Here is a 17632-nt window from a genome sequence, read left to right as displayed (position 1 = left end):
CATTAAGAGGTATTTCTCTGCGGTGGCTCACACCTATAATCCCAGCACTTTGGGAGGCCGAGGTACGTAGATCACAAGGTCAAGAGCTTGAGACCATCCTGGTCAACATGGTGAAACCTCCTCTCTACTAAAAATACAAAAATTAGCTGGGCATGGTGGTGTGTGCCTGTAGTCCCAACTACTCGGGAGGTTGAGGCAGGAGAATTGCTTGAACCCAGGAGGTGGAGGTTGCAGTGAGCGGAGACCGAGCCGCTGCACTCCAGCCTGGGTAACAAGAGCGAAACTCCATCTCAAAAAACAAAAAAAAAGAGGTATTTATCCAAACCAGACACTGTGGCCAGATGTGCATGGTGAGTCTGACACTCTAGTCCCCTCTCAGAGATTTGCAATGTACTCTCCTGAGGACTCTGAGAAGTCTGCAGGAAAAAGGACGTGTTTAATTTTGTTCAAACAATCATTTTCCAAACTCTTGATCACAGAGCCAGAATTTGGGGAAATCTCCAAATTCATGTGGCAAAACTGGTTTTCCCAGGACACTCTCTGGGAAATGCCGCACATTCTTTCTGGTTCCGATTTCCACACACACACACACACACACACACACACACCAAACAGGTTCTATCTTTTTGGGAGAGTTATGGTGCGCCTAAGACTCCCTTGGCCTTTTCCACCCTCTTCCTCCGTCAGGGGCTGGACTCCACTCAGCCAGAGTGCTAGAAGCCGGCTGGGCTCTGATCTGAGCCGCCTGTACCCTGGAGCGACACAGCAAGACCTCAGGACCTTTGCACAACCTTCCAAGCTGTGCACCCACAAAATTAATGGATCTTTCATTGCTAATATTTATCCCCTCTCATTGCATAATATCTATGCCAACAAACCACCATTTCTATTTTACCAAAGACTTCCCAGTGCACCCCAGGGCTCTGAAGTGGGAGTGGGTAGTCCCACCGCGTGGGTACCAGGCAGTTACATTACAGCATGATCAACAGAGATAACTCTGGGCTCTTGGGAGAAAGAGAGGCCTGTGTTTCCAGGTAGGCTTCCTGGAGGAGTTGACACTTTAACAGAGATTTAAAGGATTGCACAAGCTCTATGAAAGAGGAGGTGTGGGGTTACATTTGAGGCCTGGACGGAACAAATGGTCAGAATTGGCTCTGGGTAGAACAAATGGTGGGACAGAGGGTGTGACTGACTGGTGAGCAGGAGGGCGCCAGTGTGAGCTTCCTGTCCAGGGTCCTGAGGAGAGGCACCGAGGGACCCCTGGGGACATGGCAGGGCTCTCCTGTTAGAGCCTCCTGGTGATGATGGGCTGTGGTGTGGAAGGATGCATGCCAGCTGCCGGCTGAGGCTGCTATCCACAGTGACGAGGACCCATCCAGGGCAGCAGCTTTGGGGCGCACGGCAGAGACCCGGCCCTCTGCTCCAGTGGGGTAATAGGGAGACATGACAAGCTCTTCGTGCTGCCTGGAGGCTTGGTGCTCTAGCTGGCTGGATGTCAGAACAAATTAAGGGCACTTGTCTCACAAGCCCTACCTGGCCGGCAGCGTTGTGGGGCTGGCTGGCAGGGGAAATGTGTCACCAGCAGCATCTTGGACCTTGGCCATTGGTCTCAGAGCAAGACAAGCTCTCTCTGCCCTGCCGGTTTAGTGAACAATGTTCAGGAGTACAAGAAACTCTATGGCAACCAAAGACCTGCGTCAGGGTCATGGTTCCAGGTTTTCTGTGCTCACCAACGTGAAACAGAAGCCTCACACTACATCAGCATCGCGGCTGGTTTCCGTAAACAGTCGGAGGCTGCACGGAGCCAGAGCCGGAGCCAGAGCCAAGCTGGAGCGGGGCAGCTCCACATCTTCCATTTCCATGTGGCTACAGGGCTTGTGTGCATGATCTCATTTGACTTCACAATACCCTGTGACTCGGGGATTCTTTGTTTTCTTATTTCACAGACAAGGAAACCCTGTAGGTTCCAGAGAGGGGCAGGGAGTTACCCAAGTCTAATTCCAACTTCAATGCTCTTTCTAATGGACTAGATGTGGAGGCTTCTCAGAGCTTGGTGTAGCAGAGTCCCCTTCCCTATCAGGGTCTCCCTGAGTCCTGATGCCAGGAGGTCATGGCCCCCTAAGGTAGGGCACCTTGAACACATCCTGGGCTGATTCTGGGGTCTGAAGACCAAATGGCTGGTAAGGAAAGAGGGACAGTGAGTTGGATGTCTTCATCCAGGGCTTGGGAGCTGACCTAGAGTTACCACCGGCAGTGCTGCAGAGCGGAGAGCCTCTAGGAGAAACACCTGGGTCTGTGCTGTCCCCTCGGCTTAAAACCTCGTCCTCTTCCATCTGTGCATGAGGCTTCGCCCCTTCATGCTTGAGCTACTGTATCCTGTTATCTGCAAAGTGTCTTGAATCTCTCATCTGGGCTGGGTGCCTCTGCACCGTCTGCCCACTGCTCTTAGGGCACCCCTCCTGGGCACTTAGGCCACTCTCAGGTCACGGCTTCATTTGTACTTTTCACTGCATGGAGACTGAGACCTTGCATGGGCCTCAGATGTGCCCCTAGCATCTCACCGTGTGCCTGGACACATAAGGCTCAATCAGTATGTGATGAAGGAACGAAGGAAGAAATGAGCAAAGGAGAGATTTCACTCTGCACTGGTGTAAAAACAGACACTAGGGCTCAGGAAACCTCGCTCCATGGCTGGGGCAGCAGGGCTGGTGGCTCTAATTATGGGTAAATCTGATCATTGGATTCCCTGAGCTCAACTGAGGTGTGCAGCGGCTCCTGGCATCTGCCTGCTAGTATCAGCTTGTCAGGGTTCTGAGGCAAACAGTTATTTTGTTGAATTATGCAAAGAGTCAGGTTGTTGGAATTCCATGTAGAACTCAGCCAAAGCCTGGCGATGCTTTGAGAAAATGGAAATACAAAATGGAATTCAAAAACAACCGTTTTTTAACACTAATATATGTTTGTTGTAGAAATTTTAGAAATGTGAGCATATGAAAAGAATCAATGAGGCTGGGCGCAGTGGTTTGTGTCTGTAATCCCAGCACTTTGGGAGGCTGAAGCAGGCAGATCACTTGAGGCCAGGAGTTTGAGACCAGCCTGGGCAACATGATAAAACCCTATCTCTACAAAAGATACAAAAAATTAGCAGGGCATGGTGGCTCCCACCTGTAATCCCAGCTACTCGAAAGGCTGAGGCAGCAGAATCTCTTGAATCTGGGAGGCGGAGGTTGCAGTGAGCTGCACTCTGGCCTGGGTGACAGACCAAGAATTCATCTCAAAAAAAAAAAAAAAAAAAAAAAGAATTAAACAAATAAAACAATGATCTCACCACCTAGTGGTACTGCACATTAGTAGCTGGGGCCACCTGTGTACCTTTCTTTGATTCCACGTGGCCCCTCCACGTGTTCTCTCCAGCACCATGGCTTTACCGTAGCCAGACTCCCTCACTAGAAGCTCGGGGCTCCAAATGTCCAGGTCCCAATAAACAACCCGGTGGAAACTGAAGTCACTCAGACTTATTTTTGCCCGATTTCATTGCTAGAGGCAGTTAGAAAGTTCCACTCAGGTTCAAGGAGAAGAAGCATGAACCCCACATCTCAATGGAGGCTTAGATTTACTATTACAGTGTTAACTGAGGCCAATGTTATTTCAATCAAGAGTCCTTTATTTATTTATTTGAGATAGAGTCTTGCTCTATTGCCCAGGCTGGAGTGCAGTGGAATGAATTTGGCTCACTGCAACCTCTGCTTCCAGGTTCAAAAGATTCTCCTGCCTCAACCTCCTGAGTAGCTGGGATTACAGGTATGTATCACTGTGTCTGGCTAATTTTTGTATTTTTAGTAGAGACTGGGTTTCACCATGTTGGCCAGGCTGGTCTTGAACTCCTGACCTTGTGATCTGCCCATCTAAGCCTCCCGAAGTGTTGGGATTATAGGCATGAGCCACCGCGCCTGGCCAGACTCCTTTATTGTTGCCCTAAAGTTAAAAAAAAAGAATTCTTGGCCAAATGATGTATATGCACCTTACTTTGTGTGGTATTTCTCAGGTTCCAAAAATCTTAGTGGAACTCATTTCATTACAGTTTCCTGGTAGGGATCATCAATCCCATTTTACAGTGGTGGAAACAAGTCTAGAAGGGAATGAACAGAGATTTCTTCAGTGTCAGTAACTGATAGAGCTGGAAGTAGATCTAAATAGCCTGTTTCAAACCCAGAATTCTCTCCTCTGCTCCAGGTAACACCACTCGTGAGCAAAATACACCTGGGAACCAGTCTAGTCTTAGAAAATCGTAAAATGGATGCAGGGGGTGAAATTTGCTTTTTAATGTTTCAACTTTAATTTGGCCTTCTGTCTCTGACTCTAGAATGGTTTGTACTGAGTAAATATTAACCCAGGGCCCCATGGCCACTGTGTTATGAGCTGTTGGAGTGCCCCACAGCAGGGGCTGGGAAGAGAAGTGGTGGTTGGCCCCACATTTGAAGATGGCACCTGATGCTTGGGTCAGCAAGTATCTAAAAAGCTTTGCAGCTTGCTGGGCAGCCCAGGTGGGAACTTACCTCTTGGTGAAGGCATCAGGAATCCCACAATCCCTCAGGAAACCCCTGATCCCTCAGAATAGATCAGATGACGGGCTGGCCTTGTATTAGTTCATTTTCACACTGTTGATAGCTACATACACAAGACTGGGTAATTTATAAGGAAAAAGGGGTTTGATCAGGCATGGTGGATCACGCCTGTAATCCCAGCACTTTGAGAGGCCGAGGTGTGTGGATCACGAGGTTGGGAGATCGAGACCATCCTGGCCAACATGGTGAAACCCCATCTCTACTAAAAAAATACAAAAATTAGCTGGGTGTGGCAGTGCATGCCTGTATTCCCAGCTACTTGGGAGGCTGAGGCAGGAGAATCGCTTGAACCTGGGTGGTGGAGGGTGCAGTGAGATGAGATTGAGCCACTGCATTCCAGCATGGTGACAGAGGTAGACTCTGTCTCAACAGCAACAACAAAATGCAGGGCGCTGTGGCTCATACCTGTAATCCAGCACTTTGAGAGGCTGAGGTGGGCAGATCTCAAAGTCAGGAGATCGAGATCAGCCTGGGCCAACACGGTGAAACCTTGTCTCAACTAAAAATACAAAAATTAGCTGGGTGTGATGGCGCATGCCCGTAATCCTAGCTACTCAGGAGGCTGAGGCAAGAGAATCCTTGGACACAGGAGGCGGAGGTTGCAATGAGCCGAGATGGAGCCCCTGCACTCCAGCCCGATGACGGAACAAGACTCCGTCTCAGAAAGAAAAAAGAAGGAGGGGTTTAATGGACTCACAGTTTCATGTGGCTGGGGAGGCCTCACCATCATGAGAGAAGGCGAAAGGCACGTCTTACCTGGCAGTGGCAAGAGAGAATGAAAGAACCAACTGAAAGAAAGGGGTTTCCCCTTATAAAACCATCAGATCTCATGAGACTTATTCACTACCACGAGAACAGCAGCGGGGGAACCGAATCGATAATTCAATTATCTCCCACCCGGTCCCTCCCACAACATGTGGGAATTATGAGAGCTCCAATTCATGATGAGACATGGTAGGGAAGCAGACAAACCATATCAGGACTTTGTAAAGATCTCTGTAGGCTTCAGCATTCTTATTTTTGGAGACCCTGCCCAATGTCATATCAAATATGTTATGATATACTTACATTGCTCGTGATGTCATTTATTTATTTTTGCTTTAGAAAAGGCTTAAGCCTGGTGTGTTGGCACGTCCAAGAATCGCTTGAGCCCAGGAGGTGGAGGCTGCAGTGAGCGGTGACTGTGCCACTGCACTCCATCCTGGGCAACAAGAGGGAGAGATCACCTTTTTTTTTTTTTTTTTTGAGACTGAGTCTTGCTCTGTTGTCCAGGCTGGAGTCAGTGGCACAATCTTGACTCACTGCAACCTCCGCCTCCTGGGTTCAAGTGATTCTTCTGCCTCAGACTCTCGAGTAGCTGGGACTATGGGCACCTGCCACCATGCCAGGGTAATTTTTGTATTTTTAGTAGAGATGGGGTTTCACCATACTGGCCAGGCTGGTCTTGAAGTCCTGACCTCATGGTACTCCCTCCTTGACCTAACCAAAGTGTTAGGATTACAGGCGTGAGCCATCATTCGCAGCTCTATTTTTTCTTTTTTAATTAAAAAGAACTTTTGTAATTTTGCCTTTGAAATTATGCAGCTATAGATACTTCACTTTCACAGAAAGTTTTAAAACTTTTCTCAGCCTATTTGGGTACTCATGCAAAGTGATGAAATATAATCAACAAACTTTTTTAAATGTAGTGAAATTTTCATAAATGACATATTCATCAGGTAAGGAAGTGGCGTATGGAAGAGCTTTACATTTCTCAGACAACCGACTTAACAGTCATCTGCTTTCACCTGCGGTTTTCATTTTGCATTGCAGGGCCTCATTTTTTTTTTTTTTTCTTTTTGGCAGCATCTTGCTTTGTTGCCAAGGCTATAGTGCAGTGGTGCCATCTCCGATCACTACAACCTCCACCTCCTGGGTTCAAGTGATTCTCCTGCCTCAGCCTCCTGAGTAGCTGGGACTACAGGCACCTGCCACCATGCCTGGCTAATTTTTGTGTTTTCACTAGAGACAGGATTCCACCATGTTGGCCAGGCTGGTCTCAAACTCCTGACCTCAGGTGATCCGCCTGCCTCAACCTCCCAATATGCTAGAATTACAAGCATGAGCCACTGCGCCCAAATTCTGCAGGACTCTAAAGAGCTGAGAAGCCAGTCCTGTAGCTCTGGGGCCTAACAGATAAGATGATTCTGATTGTAATGATGCTGATGTTTCCTTGATAAAAAGAGTCCCAAAGTCCCTATAGTTGCGTCTCCAAAGTGGCAAAGTGGAAGCCACATGAAGAAATCGTTCTCCATCATGAATTGTCCTTTCAAGTGTGTCTCAGATTGCCCGGCTGCTGCTCAGTCCACGGAACATAATGGGGGGGGGTTGGGGATGATTACCAAGTAATTCTAGAGGCTCATGGCTTTGAAACAGCAATGAGACAGAGCCTGATGGTGGAAAAACTCTTACAGAGAAGAAAATAGGCCATAGATGGGACTTGCCCAAGTCTGACTTAGTGAGTAAGAAAGAGAAGGTAGCTCACATTGCCAAAAACTCAACCCAACCCATGGTGTACCGGGGATTTTAGGAATTTCATTTGTGCCTCTGATATCTTTTCAAAGTGAAGATTCACCTCATTCTACAGAACAGACCACTGAGGCTCAGAAACACCAATGCTTGACCCCAGTGATGCAGGGACAAGACCTCGGATCTGCCTAATTCCAAGGTTCTGCTCTGTCTTCCTGCCATTGTGGATGGACAGAAGTGCTCGGCATTTTTAGAGGAAATTAGCATCATGTTGTGTAGTTTGTGCTTGGAATACCAGCAGGATTAAGGAAATTGCAGGACCGGTACCTTTTAGAATTTTCCATTTTGCAAAAGCCACAATTCTGCAACAAACACTCCTATAACAAAAACTCAAGATGAAAGAGCCAGAGAGAGGCAAATTAAAGGCTTGGAAAGATGCAATCAAGTCTTTGTCTAGAGCAGCGGAGACAGGAACCCAGTGACTTTAGTCAACAAGTATTCATTGAGCACCTACTTTGTGCAGGAGGCCCTGAGAGATGATAATCTCTCAGTCTTCCTTCCTTCCTTCCTTCCTTCCTTCCTTCCTTCCTTCCTTCCTTCCTTCCTTCCTTCCCTCCCTCCCTCCCTCCCTCCCTCCCTCCTTCCTTCCTTCCTTCCTTCCTTCCTTCCTTCCTTCCTTCCTTCCTTCCTTCTTCCCTCCCTCCCTCCCTCTCTCCTCCCTTCCTTTCTTCTTTCCTTCCTTCCTTCCTTCTTTTTTTTAGATAGAGTTTCACTCTTGTTGCTCAGGCTGGAGTACAGTGGGGCAATCTTGGCTCACCGCAACCTCCACCTCCCAGGTTCAAGGGATTCTCCCGCCTCATACTCTTAAGTAGCTGGGATTACAGGCTACTTTAGTAGAGACAGGGTTTCTCTATGTTGGTCAGGCTGGTCTCAAACTCCCAACCTCAGGTGCTGAGATTACAGGTGGGAGCCACTGTGGCCAGACTTTTTTTCTTTAAATAGAGGTGAGTTCTCGCTATATTAACCAGGCTGGTCTTGAACTCCTGGACTCAAGTGATTCTGGCCAGAACTCCTGGCCTCCCAAAGTGCTGGGATTACAGGTATGAGCCACCATGTTTGGCCAACCTCTCAGTCATAAGTCTTCTTTGTTTTATAGATGAGTTTGCTGCAGAGTACAGAGGAACGTGCTCCATCCAGGTCGTAGATCGGGGCTGGTCTAAGAGCTGTGTCTCCTTCCTTTAACTTGATGAAAACAACTCTCAGCTGGGCTAGATGGCTCACGCCTGTAATCCTAGCACTTTGGGAGGCTGAGGTGGATGGATCATGAGGTCAGGCATTGAAGACCAGCCTGGCCAACACAGTGAAACCCCATCTCTACTAAAAATACAAAAAATTAGCTGGGCGTGGTGGACGGCCCCTGTAATCCCATCTACTCAGGAGGCTGCGGCAGGAGAATCGCTTGAACCCAGGAAGTGGAGGATGCAGTGAGCCGAGATGGTGCCATTGCCCTCCAGCCTGGGTGACGCTGCAAGACTCTGTCTCCAAAAAAAGAAAAAACAAAAAGAAAACAACTCTTCCGGGACTTCTCTGGAGCAAAGCCGCTGGTCCTCCTTGGATACCGTGAGCCACCAAGCTGGGCTCTGAAGCAGGTGGACAAGTTCAGGGTTCCCTGCTGATGGGTCCGTGGTCATTCTGAGGCTTTTGCAAGTGTTTTTCTGGTGCAGAGCTCTGCACTGGCCCCCCAGAGAGAGACACAGAAGGGCTGACTTTGCAGACACACTCGTGATGAGAGCGGCCATCAGATGAAACGACCCTCATGTGCTTCTCAGAGTGTGTGGCTAGACCTCCCTTCCTCCTTCCGCCACGAACTCACAGGACCATGGCGAAGATGGGTGTCCTGCGGGTCAGGACTGAGAACAGTGGCTGAGATGGTGACAAGGGCAGCCCCGAGTGGCTTGATCTGAACACAGGGCAGTTGTCGGCTGCTGCAGCAAATTAGTCAGTCCCAGATGACATCTCCGAGCAGGGAGTTTGAGGTGAAAAAGGCCTGGACTTCCTTCCTCCTTCACTAAGTCAGGTCTGGAGAATGGGCCATCACACTGTAATTATACTCTGGCAGAAAACAAGTAAGCCATTTCTCTAAGTGAGGAAGGAAGGAAACATCCAAGGCTCTGGGGATCCTTCAGCGCCTGCTCCTGCAGCAGTGGAGTCGTAAGAACAGCCACTTACTCTTCAATCTTTGCCAAGCCCTGGGAAGTAGGTATTTTCCACCATAGTCTACAGATGCAGGAATGGTGGGTTGCCCACAGCTGCAATGCTGGTTACTGGTGCCACAGAGGCTGGGAGTGAATTGTGCGTGTGCCCGACGCAGAAGCCCCCGCAGGCTTCTCTGCCTCTAACCTGGTCTTATGTGGAGGGGGCACTTTCTCTTATGAGCTCAGCGTAGCCATAGTTAGTTGAACAGGGGTGCCCAACCCAGGAGGCTGACATTCACTCTTCACTTTCCCTGACAACTTGAGGGCCTGGGTGCGTTTCTGCATCTGACCAGAGGAAAGGGTTCCTGTTCCTTCTTACAAAAGTGCTGTTTGTCTACAAGCCATACCCCCGGGGCTGCACCGACCCCACAGGGGTGCCTTTTTTGTAGTTCACACGAAGGGACCAAGTACACTAGTGGTGGCCTTATGTTAGCTGTTGTCAATTAAACTCCTCTGGGCCTGAGTGTTTTTATTCTGAGCGGTGAGGCTCTTGCTGCCTTTTTACTTACAGAGTAAGTGCTGGGGCTGCAGGACCCGTGGGATGTTTGCAGGCTAGTGTGTGTGCGAAGGAGAAGCATCCCTGCTTAGACTCCTGACTCCCTGGGCTCGTGGTACTTCTACTGGTCGTCCCAGTTCCTGGGTTGGGGTTCACCCAATACAGCCTGCCTCAGCCTGGACTTTGATGGGTTGGTGACCAGGCCCTCACCACAGGGCTTCCAGGGACCGCCAGTCTCTGGTGTAGGCACATGCTAGGAGGAAGGGGTGGAGCAGCCAGCTGTCCCATGCCCTGTAAGGACCCACGGTGCACCCCCACTGCAGGCACTCTGGGGATGGGCCCAGAGCTGCCTCTTCTTCACTGCCTGGCTTCTGTAAATGTCCCTGGCCTCTTTGCCCAGCAGATTCCACTTCTTCTGTCCCATGCTGAGCACACAGCATGGAGCACAGCCCTGGGCGCACAGGAGGCTCTCTGCCATGCTCCCTGAACTAGTGGTCAGGTGAATGACCCCTGGCCTTGCTCTGTGTCCCTTGGATTGCTCCCCCTTTCCCACAGGCCTGGGCCCATTAAGCTTCGATCTTCTCTCACCTCCTTATCTCCCAGGCTTGGAAATCCTCCGCTGGGAGGTCTTGGGCGGTGTCCCAGCTTCCCCCTAGGCAGAGCCCCTGCAGGTCAGATTCAGGGAAACCCCCACACCCAGAGGGGCATTATCTCAGTGGGTTGAAAAGGCCACTTTCCTCCAGCTGATTGATCAGATCCCAGAGAACAGTGGGGAGCCTGAGCCCAGGGGCCGAGGCATTTTGAGGGGCTGGGGCTTTCTGAGAGCCTTTATCTCAGCACAGGAGATAAGACCCCAGTGGCCGCAGGAGCCATAAAGCAGGGAAGGGCTGGCGGTTGAGGATCCCGGGGAGCCGGGCTTTGAACTCTGCCCTCCTGGGGGTGGGAAGCCTTTATGGCTGGCCAGTTCTGGGGCTGAGGTGGGAGCAGAGCCATTATGGGAGAAAAAGAGTCCCCAGAGCTGGCCTCCTAGCACCCAGACTGCTCGGTGAGACAACGGAGCTCTGAGAGGTGGGACCTGCGGCGGAAACAGCACTGCATCCTGGCTTTATTGACTTGTAAACGACACCATTAAAGAGGAAGGCCTCACCTTGGCTGAAGCAGCTGTGTGAGCTGCCGTAAATCTAGGGTGAGCTCCGAGGCTGCAGCTGGGCCGGGCAAATGCCAAGCATGCTCTGGGCAGAAGGGGGTGCAGGCTAGGGATCCCCAGCATACCCACCTCCTAGCTGCACTGAGGGACCGAGTGGGAGAATTTATAAGAAGGATGGTTGCCAGGGGAAATATCTGTGGCTATTTAGATTTTGCAAATAAAAACACTTTTCAAACTTATTTTATTTTTTAAGAGAAGGGATCTCACTTTGTTACCCAGACTCGTCTCGAACTCCTAGACTCAAGCGTTGGCCTCTTGAATGCTAGGATTACAGACGTGAGGCCCGGCATCCGGCCATCCAAAAAAATATTTTTAAAAAAGAGAAAAGTGTCTAGACGTCGGAGTCTCCATTTGCAAAGTTAGTCCAGAAACAAGGACGTTGAGAAGTCTGGGGCTTAGAGTGGACTGCAGAGGAGCGATCTTAAGTCCATTGAGGCTTCTTGCTCATTGTGTATCGGGGGCTAGCTCCTGAGAAGCCCAGGTCTCAATTTCTTTTTTAAAAAATAAGAATAAGCGTAATACCAGCTCTCAAAGGTTGGCTATAATGATCAAATGGGGTGAACAGAGAACACCTCACCAGTGGGAGGTGCTCAAAAAGTGAATGGTCTTTCTTCTGGGATTGACAACAAAACAAAATGGAAATTTGAGATCTGGGCCCTCTTTTCGTTTTTGTTCCCATGGAATTAGCCAACCTTGCACAACAAAAGACTAGACTGCCCGCTGCCTAGGGGCAGGGACGGCCCTGCCTGGTTCAGTTTTGTAGGCTGAGTTGTTCAGAAGGAAACTGGTGTAGAATTCTGAGAATGTTTTCTACAAATGTTGGCTGAATAAATAAAACAGGGGACCGAGAAAAAAGAAGGAAAGAAGGAAGAGTGGAAGGAAAGGAGGACGGGAGGCAGAGTGCAGGTCACTTCTCTGGACCACGTCCAGAGCTTCTGGGAGAGAAGGAAAGAAGTAACATTTGCCGCCTCCCGCGGTGAGCCCAAACGTTATAAAACTTAGTTCTCACAACCAGGAGGGCCCGAGGATAATTGCCCAAGCTCTGCTATTTACTTATTAACCAGTAAGTGAATCTACCCTCTGGGCAAGTTATTTGCTCAGTCGTGAGTAAGTTTTTTGTGCCCCTGTCTTCTCCTCTAAAATAGTGAGAACTAAATGAGATAATATGTGTAAAGCCATTACACAGTTATTGGCAAATACTAAGTGCTTGGTACATGGTGGATACTGTTATGCTTCACGATGAAGAAACAGGTTAAGTAACTTGGCTGATTTACGAAGCTGAGAAGCACGTGGCTGGATTCCCGCTTTGCTTCTAAAGCTCACCAGTTCTCTGGGGTCTGCAGCCATTGAGGCATCCCAAGGACTGGTCTGTGGAATCCCCACACCGTGTCGTCTCAGAATTTATTACCGGGCAGAACTACTAAAAGGAACTCTTCAGGGGACATAACTTTTAGGCTGAGCTGCTGGAAAGGGTTAATGGGGCCATTGGGATTCTTATCTTTGCCTGCGGGATTCCTTCATGCATTAAATAACAAACAGATAAATAAACAAACAAAGCCAAAAGGAGGTTAGATGCTTAGATGCTGACCGAGCCTTGGCCCAGCCCAGCCAGAGTCCGGAGCTGCGGGGAGCTCAAAACTTCAGGACAGGGTCCCTCACCTCCCAGTCTCCAGAGACTTAGTATCTGCTGCTCACTGCTTGTCACAAGGACATCCTCAGTGCTGTGTGTTGGCAGAAATGCCACGCTGGTGTCCGTCTCTGGGCATCAGTTTCTTATCGCATAACAAGGAGGCTGGATGGCAAGTGGCATTTCCCTCCATCTAGAATTCTCCAACGATTCAGTGAGGGAGCTCGTAATCCAGGAACTACCATGGTCCCTCTGCATCCGGGATCTCAGCTTAGCCTTTGTAGGGACTGGAGAGTTTTGGATCGAATGCTTAGATGGCTCTCCGCGCAAGGCACTGTTCTGTATGTCCACATACACTAACTCATCTAATACCCACCTCAATTCCGCTTCCTCTTTACGGTCGAGGAACTGAGACACGAAGAGTTTAAGCCCACATGGCCAGCATGTAGTGAAGAGTTTGACTCTGCACCGCCTGGCGACGTCGTCAGTGCCACACTATGCTGTCTCCCTGCAAAATGGATCCAAGTCAAATAGATTTCAGTATACAAAGTGGCTGTTGATGTTCCAAGGAGGGATAGAATGAAGGATCTATAATGACGGAGAGAAGAAGGAAGGGCAGGGGCAGAACAGGGAGAGGGGATGGCGTGGCTGGGGGGAGGCAGGGGATGGGGGGCTCCTCCCTTGCAGCACCTGAGACAAGTGGTCTCTCTGCCGGTTCCTTCCTCCAGCACCCAACCCCCGCTGCCAGCAACTTCCCGATAATCCCTCTAAGAATTCCAAGCAGGTCTCATTGCTTCTTGGAAAGTAGCCGACAGAGGCCCACACCCTGAGCCTGCGAGTCCGGTTCGGAGTCCTGAGACCAGCAGAGAAAGCTCCTGGGGGAGGCTGGGCTTCGCATTCCCCCGAGTCTGGGCCCAGGCCTGCTGCATTCCATTCTTCAGGTCTTAAAAGCCTCCTATTCTTTTACAAATCACTGGTTCAGACCTAAATTATCCAGATAATTGAGCCGCCTGGCCTGTCATTTTGTTGGCATAGACACGATTTCTGTGTAATCTGAGAATATTCTATCTGCCGCGGAGTTTCTTCCAAAGGCATTATTTCGAACCTTCTTTAAGAAACAAATTTCCCGTTGCCATGGAGATCATCTTTTGGCTAATTTTATCGGGCTCAGGAGCCAGGCTGGAAGCAGCTCTCTCCTGTCTCCCAGGTTCTCTACTTTGTAGAGTCCCAGGTTGTCTGTCAAACGAGGCTCCCAGATCTCAGCAGCCTGAGAATGAGACCATTCAGATGACGGCTACATTTTGGTTTTGAATTTTAAAAGCCTTGACATCATCTACACAGGCATTTTTTGATGTGTTTTAATGAGAAAACACATACAATAAAGATTCAGAGCTGATAAGTTTCCTAAATGCATGCTTTCTGGAACCTGACTGTGAGGGAACTGTCAAAAGGAGAGGTTTCTGAGCGAGCAAGGACTTCAGAGGATTCAGGAAGAGGAAAAGGCATTGCTTGAGTACCAAGCCTGCGCTGCCCCAGGTGTACTAGGGGAAGTGGGGAGTGGAGCGTGCAGTTTGCCTCTTTCGAGTGACCTGGGGATAATTAAATTGCGGCAAAGCTTCGAGGGACTGCAAGGGTCATCTCTTTAAAACTCTAATTTTATACATTGGGAAATTCATCCAAATTCTCTGGAGTTAGATTTGGTTCTTGGGAGGGTTTGTAACACAAGTCTCTGGACTTGTGGTCACTTGGGATAAAATCCAAACCAAATCCTCCCAAGGCTGGACCAGGCGCAGCTCCCTTCAGACGCTGAGCCTCTCAGCTCCCGTGCAGCCCACTTTTCTCACCTCTGTGTCTCTGCACATTCTACCTCCCGCTCTTTGGAAGCATTTCCGCATTCATACCCTCTTGGACAGTTTTCACTATCCTTCAAAGCTCACCTCAAGTGTCACCTTTTCAGGAATTCTCTAGGCTGGGACAAGTTCTCGTATGAAGCCCTCACACTGTGCAATTATTGGCACATGTGCCATTTTGTGTTCCAGGCAGGGAGCCCTTTGGGGATTGTCTTGCAGTCACCTCAGAGTTCTGGTGCATAGGACAGCACCTGGCTTGGAAGAGAGACTCACTGAATGTTTGAAGAAGTCAATAATCCTAACAGCATATAAGAACCTACTAAGAAAAGGTATTGTATTAATGTGCGATGTCACTTAATATGAAGTGATATTAATATTAGAAGGTTGATACCTCCTAGGATTAGTGGGAGTGTTGAGTGATCTAATACATTCATAGCTAATACATTGTTTGACTACTGAGGAAACGGAGGCACAGCAAAGGGACTTGCCAAAGCCCACCCAGCTAGACAGTATTGGAAGCAGGATTCAAACTTTGGCGATTTGTGTCCAGATTTTTCACTTTTAACAGTTATGGGTTCAGGATATGCTAGCACTTTGGCATTTCAGAAAACAGCAGAAGCAGGAAAGTCTCTCTGACCTTCTGCCATTCTTCCCTAAGCAGGCCACGAAAAATTCTCTGACATTCCTCTAAAGTGGGTCCAGAGGTGTCCTCCTTATATCCAGAAGAAAGGAATAAAGACACAGAGACACAGAATAATCTGGATAAATGGGCCCTACTGAGTTCCCCTCTAGTTTATTCACATTATTTTTTAATATTTATTTATTTGAGACAGAGTTTTTGCTTTTGTTGCCCAGGCTGGAGTGCAGTGGCATGATCTCAGCTCACTACAGACTCCACCTCCTGGGTTCAAGCCATTCTCCTGCCTCAGCCGACCAGGTAGCTGGGATTACAGGCACGCACCACCATACCCAGCTAACTTTTTCTGTATTTTCAGTAGAGATGGGGTTTTACCATGTTGGCCAGGCTGGTCTCAAACTCTTGACCTCAGGTGGTCTGCCTCCCTCAGCCTCCCAATGTGCTGGGATTACAGGGATGCGCCACCACACCTGGCTAGTTTTATATTCTCTGTAGAGACAAGGTTTCACCTTGTTGGCCAGGCTGGTCTCAAACTCCTGACCGGAGGTGATCTGCCCACCTCAGCCTCCCAAAGTACTGGAATTATAGGTGTGAGCCACGGTACCCGGCCAGCTTATACACATCAGATAAGACACTTGTCCCTCAGTCACACTTCTGCATGCCTGTCCCTAAAACCACAGTTCTGGTTTCTTTGGGTCTTCATTTCTGAAGGCTCTGTGTCATGTGAACACTTATATAAATTCGTGTGTTTTTCTCTTGTCAATCAGTGTTTTGTTTTAGGTTCCTCAGCTATGAATCTGGTGATGGGTGAGGAAAGATACCTTTTCCCCTCTTATAGCAGGTATTCTAGATGCCTTTTGGATCAATGTGCAGCCCTGGAGTGCAGGTATAAACCACATTGTGTAGCTGAGGTAATGGACACAGTGATAAGATGACTCTTCCCAGGTCACATGGGCAGCGAGAAAGGGAACCGGGTTCAAAGCTGCAATGTCTGACTTCAAAGGTGATTCTCTTGCCGCTTCACTGTACTGTCTCCAAAATTAACTATGAAATGATGTGACATTGACTACAAATGTTGTATTTCCACTTTCATACCTCTTAGTTTTTGCTATCCTTCAAAGCTCACCTCAAGTGTCGCCTTTTCTTGTGAGACCTTCTAATTTTCTCGTATGATTTCTACTTAAAATACTTCAATTCTGGAATCCCTCCTACTCTCTAGCACAGAAAACCCCAAGGCTTATCTCTTCTTTGTACATCTGAGACATGTAACAAGGGTTGGTGTGACAGGGGGCAGCTCTCTCCATCGCAGGGAACTTCCCTAGTACCAAGATTGTGAGCAGATACTTTTTATCTTCATTCTGTTACTTCAATTTAAATAACACATGAATGAGTCCTTTAGCTTGAACTTTTCAATTAAAGGAATAAGTGGAAAGGGACCAAAGTCTCTGCACTCAAGAGACAAAGATGCTGATGCCTGTTTGTATAGATGAAACCTGCAGCAGTTAAGGACTTGCAGTATGTCCTTGGCATGTGACCTTCTTCCTCAGGAGGAGGTTGGGAAATTCCTCTAATCTAGAAGCAGAAGGCTAGCCAAAGGTACTGTCGATCTTAGCCTTGCCACTGGTGCCACCATCTCGTGGGGGCTCTGTGTATTCAGGTCAGGATCGTCACTGCGTGCAGCAGGATGGCACCTTTCATACTGCCACCCTTACTTCTATATGTACAACTTACGAAGACAAGATTGCCATGCTGATGGCCTTGGCCCCAAGGTCTTGGAGCTACACCCTCCAGAGCGTCTTTTGAATAAACCCTTAATTTGTCCCAATAGTCACACTCCTGACATCTGCTCTCACCTCTAGTTCTCAATGTTCCGTTGAGTCTTTAATTTCAGCCTGTGAAAGGGGTGGGTCCCTGTCAGACTGACTGGCCAAGGGGCAGAAACCCCCTATGGCCGCATGGCTGCCTTTGACTCACCTGCATCTGACTTCCCCTTTGTTGCGTCACTGATGCGGAGGTTCAGCTCTGCGTCAGGCGCAAATGCTGGAACCAGCCTTCAATGACAAGGCCCAGCAGCAAAGCCCCAGGGGGCTTTTACATCCTTCAACATGCAGTGGTCTTGAGTGCCTGGGTACCAGCTCGGACAGGCTTTCGTTTTTCTTTCTCTGAATTCCCGGAGCACATATTTAGGCTCTGCTTCACTTGGTAGGTTCTGATTTGTCTCCTGTTTCTCCAGCTAAGGGTCACCCTCCTCCTGGGCTATGAGATACCCCAGGCAGTGACTTCGTGCCATCCTCTCTGAGTCAGTGCCTGGCAGGGAATCTGGTGCAGGACGAGTGCTCAGGATGGACTTGGTGAATGAATGAATAAATGGATGGTAAAACAAGGGATGATAACAGCAGATTCTCGTTTTTCATTTTAAGGCTAAAC

At 48.9% G+C, this 17632-nt stretch overlaps 1 long non-coding RNA gene across 1 annotated transcript in view; it reads left to right on the top strand.

Annotated features, from left to right (window-relative positions):
* The first annotated feature begins 1968 nt into the window (after positions 1–1968).
* The window catches only part of LOC144579184 (uncharacterized), a 42502-nt gene continuing 26838 nt past the window's right edge, over positions 1969–17632 (top strand). The window contains exons 1-2 of the long non-coding RNA XR_013526154.1: positions 1969–2123; positions 14758–14897. This is a non-coding gene — a long non-coding RNA (uncharacterized LOC144579184). The remainder of the gene's footprint in view (positions 2124–14757; positions 14898–17632) is intronic.

Source organism: Callithrix jacchus, chromosome 14, assembly GCF_049354715.1.
Source record: "Callithrix jacchus isolate 240 chromosome 14, calJac240_pri, whole genome shotgun sequence".
NCBI lineage: Eukaryota > Metazoa > Chordata > Mammalia > Primates > Cebidae > Callithrix > Callithrix jacchus.
Note: the sequence above shows the minus strand (reverse complement) of the source record. Positions and strands in the feature narration are given on the sequence as shown.